Source organism: Notolepis coatsorum (genome assembly GCF_963971535.1).
Source record: "Notolepis coatsorum genome assembly, chromosome: 16".
In the NCBI taxonomy this organism is placed as follows: domain Eukaryota; kingdom Metazoa; phylum Chordata; class Actinopteri; order Aulopiformes; family Paralepididae; genus Notolepis; species Notolepis coatsorum.
This window is the reverse complement of record NC_140180.1, coordinates 35,064,821-35,070,820: the sequence shown is the minus strand read 5'-3', so window position 1 is coordinate 35,070,820 and position 6,000 is coordinate 35,064,821.

Here is a 6,000-nt window from a genome sequence, read left to right as displayed (position 1 = left end):
TCAAAGATGTGTATGCTAGCCATGTGCTTGCTAGCATTCTTTAGTTATGCTCAAAGTTAGCCAGAATTGTCACTACCGAAACAGTCACTACCGAAACATATGGTAACGTTTCGGTAGTGACAAAATGGAATGGTAAGTAGTTCAATCCCATCATTTTGAAATAAATGTGTTCCAAAGTCTGAAAATCAGTGTGTAACTTTAAGAATGGAACACATATTCTCTTCAATAAAGTTGACTTTTGGGGGTTTTATGCTAAATATTATGTGTTTAGGTATTATGCAGTCACTACCGAAACACTGGGTGTTTTGTAAAAAAAATTAAGTATATTGAGTTTTGAACTAAAATGTTACAATAATGATTGGTTAAATGTATGTTAAATTTCTTGTTATTTTTAAATAAATGTGTTCCAAAGTCTGAAAATCGGTGTGTAACTTTAAGAATTGTCACCACCAAACACATAATTCTCTTCAATTAAGTAAATATTTTGGGAATTAATTCGAAATATTATGTTTTTATGTGTGTACACCTCTTCAAAGATGTGTATGCTAGCCATGTGTTTGCTAGCATTCTTTAGTTATGCTCAAAGTTAGCTAGAATTGTCACTACCTAAACATATGGTAACATTTTGTAGTGATGTGATAATTTCAGTAGTGACAAAATGGAATGATAAGTAGTTAAATCCCATCATTTTGATATAAATGTGTTCCAAAGTCAGAAAATCAGTGTGTAACTTTACACATATTCTCTTCAATAAGGTACACTTTTGGGGGGTTTATGCAAAATATTATGTTTTTATGTATTATGCAGTCACTACCGAAACACTGGGTGTTTTGTAAAGAAATTAAGTATATTGAGTTATAAACAAACATTTTATGATACTGATTGGTTCAATGTATGTTCAATTTCATCAATCATTAACTCTGAAATCAATATGATCAGTGTTATGCATTTTACAGCGAAAGATTGCTTTTAGATTTTGATCTAATTGTATCAATTGAACTTAGACCTTTGGTAAAAATTTAATTTGTATTGATTTAATTGTGAAAACCTTCAAGAATAATTTTGCAATGGGTATCTTTTGTATTATTATTGTTTGCTTAGCTATGGGTTTGTGAAAGAGAAGATTCGATCAACACCATGACATGAGTATGGTCAAGTAATGGCCGTATAAGCCACAATTAATTTTTTTACTTTTTCATCTCTTTTTCAAATTCCATGCTCCATGTATTATGACAACTGGGGTTATTCGCTAATATAAAATACCACGGTAGTGACCAAAAATATATTTTTGGGTATCTTGACAAAGCATGGTACTCTAGGTTGCCTGTACTGTAATAGGGATATACCCTTTTTCTTTTATATTATTGTTGTTTGCTTAGCTAAAGGTTTGTTTAGGTTAGCCTGGTAGGACCAGGGTTTCATTGAGGTCTAGAGAGAAGCTACAAAAGCTTGGGCTTTTTTTGGTTGTCCTAGAGATGACATGGGGGGATATTGGGGAGGGGGGGTCAATGTGTTGTTATCCATGTTCTGGTTTGTTTTCTTTGTCTCTGTTTCACATCTTCTCTTGCTCTGAGGTCACACAACTGTTCTTTTTTCATACATTTTACCTGTGCAAATGTGTATACAGGGTTTTTCATATTTTCTCCAGTGATTCAGGATGGTGACACCCTCCACTACAACCTCGAAAGTTAAGGGTTGCCAAGTCAACCTTATCAGTTGGAATGTCAAAGGACTGAACCGTCCACTCAAGTGTACTAAGGTATTGTCTCATCTTTTGCACCTTAAGGTGAATATAGCTTTTCTTCAAGAAACGCATCTGAGAAATGCATCCCACTTGAGAATTAAGAAAAATTGGATTGGTCAATTGTTCCATTCAACATCTAACAATACAGCACGGGGTGCTGCGATTCTCATTCATAAATCTACCCCATTTATTGTCTCAAGTGTAAACACTGATCCACAGGGTCGCTATGTGGTAGTGGTGGGCTCATTATATAATACCCCTCTAATTTTGGCAAATGTATACGCCCCTAATTGAGATGATAGTACATTCTTCAAAAAATTCCTTTACTCCTTGCCCAATGTAGATACGCATCAGCTGATCCTTGGGGGAGATATGAATACCACAATGGACCCGGTGTTAGATAGATCTTCAATAAGATCCCGTGTTATATCAAAATCCTCTGTGGTCCTAAAATCCTACTTGGAGTTATATGGTGCTGTTGATGCTTGGCAATCTCTCTATCCATTAGCTAGACAATATTCTTTCTTTTCTCCTGTCCACCAAATGTATTCACGGATTGATTCTTTTTTTGTTGATCAAAAACTGTTTCCTAATGTTAAGACCTGCACATATAATAGCATAGTAATTTCGGATCACAGTCCCCTTACTTTAGAGCTCAACTTTCCAAACCAGCACTCGGCTTACACGTGGCGCCTTAGTCCTCTACTACTGTCAGATAACGGTTTTGTCCAACATATTTCTGAGCAAATTGACATTTTCCTTGAAACAAATATGACTGCTGATGTAACATTCTGCACTATTTGGGAGAGCTTAAAGGCATTTCTACGGGGCCATATAATTTCGTATTGTTCGTTTATCAGAAAGCAGAAAGAAAAGCGCTTAACTGAACTAGCAGATCTCATTAAGAAGCTGGATCAGCAGCACTCAATGGCACCGTCGCCAGACCTTTATAAACAAAGACTAAACTTACAAACGGAATTCAATCTACTCTCCACTAAGCAGACGGAACAGCTGATGCATAGATCCAGACAGTCATGGTATGAGCATGGGGACAAACCATCCAATATTTTAGCTCACCAAATTTGTAAATCGGAGGCTTTGCACATGATCCCTGAAATTGAAACCCAATCTGGACACCCCTCTAAGGACCCTAAAGTAATAAATGAGAGTTTCCAACATTTCTATTCGAAACTTTATAATTCGGACTCGTTAAAAAACCCTGAAGTGTTTGATGCATTTTGTGAGGGCCTGGTGTTTCCAACTTTGGGGGACGATGACGGAAGTGAACTTGATCAGCATATCACCTTAGAAGAAATTAAATTGGCGATCAAATCAATGCAGTCTGGTAAATCACCCGGTCCAGATGGCTTTCTGGCGGAATTTTTTAAGGTATTTAGTGACAAATTGTCTCCGCTCTTGCTGGACATGTACTCGGAATCCTTTGACTCGGGATGCCTGCCTCCTACTCTCCAGCAAGCGACAATTTCACTTCTGTTAAAATCAAACAAGGAACCATTGCAATGTTTGTCGTATCGCCCAATATCACTTTTGAATGTCGACTGTAAAATACTATCTAAAACTCTAGCTCTCAGACTAGAACATGTGTTACCTTCTATGATATCCCCGGATCAGACAGGATTTGTAAAGGGCAGACAGGGCTTCTTTAATTTGCGTAGGCTATTTAATATTTTATATACCCCTTCACCCTCGACACCTGAGATTGCTCTGTCATTAGATGCCGAAAAGGCGTTCGATAGGGTGGAGTGGGACTATTTGCTTTTTACTCTTGGAAAATTCGGTCTAGGTGAAAGGTACATTTTGTGGGTAAGCTCTTGTATAACTCGCCCATGGCCCGTGTCAAGACAAACAATGTATGTTCCCCTTATTTCCCACTGAATCGTGGAACCAGACAAGGATGCCCATTGTCCCCTCTCCTGTTTGCAATTTCTATAGAACATTTAGCTATGAAGTTGCGAGCGGAAGACAGGATCAGGGGAATCCATAGGGCTGGCCTAGAACACAAATTATCCCTCTATGCTGACAACCTGTTACTTTATGTGTCTGACCATTTGGAATCGCTTCCCCATGCTCTTACCATTTTCAGAGATTTCGGCTGTATCTCTGGATATAAATTGAACATGCATAAAAGCGAGTTGTTAGCCATTAACAGTGAAGCTGAGGAGATCTCATTTGAGGCATTTCAATTTAAGGTAGCGGATCATCTGACTTATCTAGGCATCAAGGTCACTCGCTTACATAAAAATCTATACGAGAAAAATTTCGCACCACTCCTGGAGCGTACTAAATCAGATCTTCAAAGATGGGATAGGCTTCCCTTATCACTAATTGGTCGTGTTAACGTTGTTAAAATGAATGTCCTGCCCAAATTTTTATATATCTTTCAGTGCGTCCCAATTTATTTACCGAAACAATTCTTTAACACACTAGATAAACAGATTTCGGCATTCATTTGGAATGGCAAACTTCCAAGGATTAGGAAGCCATTTTTACAAGAGGCGAAACGGTCAGGGGGGCTGGCCTTGCCAAATTTTCAATTTTATTATTGGGCAGCAAACACACGCAATATTCTTTACTGGATGGGGGATCGGTCGACTGAGACTCCAGCGTGGTTGCATATTGAGTCATCCCACTGCGGAAAAACCTCATTGCAAGCTTTGATTAGCTCAGCTCTTCCGTTAAAATTGGATGCATACCGACATAACCCGATAGTGCATCACTCTCTTAGAATCTGGATACAATGTAGGAAAAGGTTTGGTCTACAATCAATGTCGTCTCGGCACCAATCCCTTGCAATCATATGTTCCCACTGTCCCTATTGGACTCTGCTTTTAAGATCTGGAGCAATAAGGGTATATCTAGTTTTAAAGATCTGTATATTGACAATGTTTTTGCCTCATTTACTCAGCTGACTCAAAAGCACGACATCCCCCGGACTCATTTCTTCCGCTATATGCAAATTTGTGACTTTGTACGCAACAGATATCCTACATTTCCCCACATGCAAAAAACAACCTTAGATGAATTTCTAGATGTTAATGTATATAGAAGGGGAGCGATTGGAGTATTGTATGATATATTGTCGACCCTATATTCCCCCTCTCTCACTATTATCAAATCACATTGGGAGGATGATCTGTCTGTAGAATTTTCGGATGAACAATGGCAATCTATTCTCCGGAATGTTCACTCTTCCTCAATATGTGCCAGACATGGGCTCATATAGTTTAAGGTGCTACACCGTCTACATTTCTCAAAGGAGAAGTTGGCTAAGTTTTATCCAGGGACAGATCCTTTGTGCAATAGGTGCAAGACGGTGACGGGTTTTCTCGTTCATACATTCTGGACGTGTCCAAATTTATATAATTATTGGACATCTATATTTGATACTTTTTCTGCAATATTTGGAACCAAAATGTACCCTTCCCCTATAATCGCAATCTTTGGAGTGACACCAGAGAATATACCCATTCACATAAAACACTTGAAAATCATTGCTTTTTCTACCCTAATTGCTAGGCGTTTAATACTTATGATGTGGAAGCAGGAGGCCTCTCCCACACATGTCCAATGGACCAGAGATGTAATGGGGTTCCTGCACTTGGAAAAGATGAGATGCACCTTAGGAGGCTCTACGGATAGATTCTATAAGACATGGCAACCTTTTTTGACGTATATGGGGAATGAAAGGTTGGGTACACTCCCATAGTGGAATCTATGAGACTATGTTGGGACCTCGGAGCAAGTTGAAGATGTGAATGTGTTTTTGTTTTGTTATGTTTGTATTTTACTTATTTCTGTTAGTTTAGTGTTTGCCTAATGTGAGTCTGAGTTGAATCTGGGAGGGGGGGTTGTGGGCTGGTGGGAGGAAACTGTTGGGGGGATGGGCTGGTGGGAGGGAACTGGTGGGAGGGAGTGGGGGTGGGGGGAGAAAAAAATAACCAAAATGGATGATTCTCTATTTTGACACTGACCATATCATCTATGTATCCATGCTGGTTGAAAATGAATTTTATAAAAAATAAATAATAATAATAATTTTCAAAAATACTCTTTAGAGAAGGGAAGGAAACACAATCGTAACAGGTTAATATAATACCTTTTTACTAGAGTGTATTACTATGTTTCGGTAGTGAAAATCTTTGGGAGAGGAAAAACATTCCAAAAGATTCTGAAAATACAATATAAAAATGTACGGTACGCTCACTAGATATATGTACTTTAGATATGGTACAATA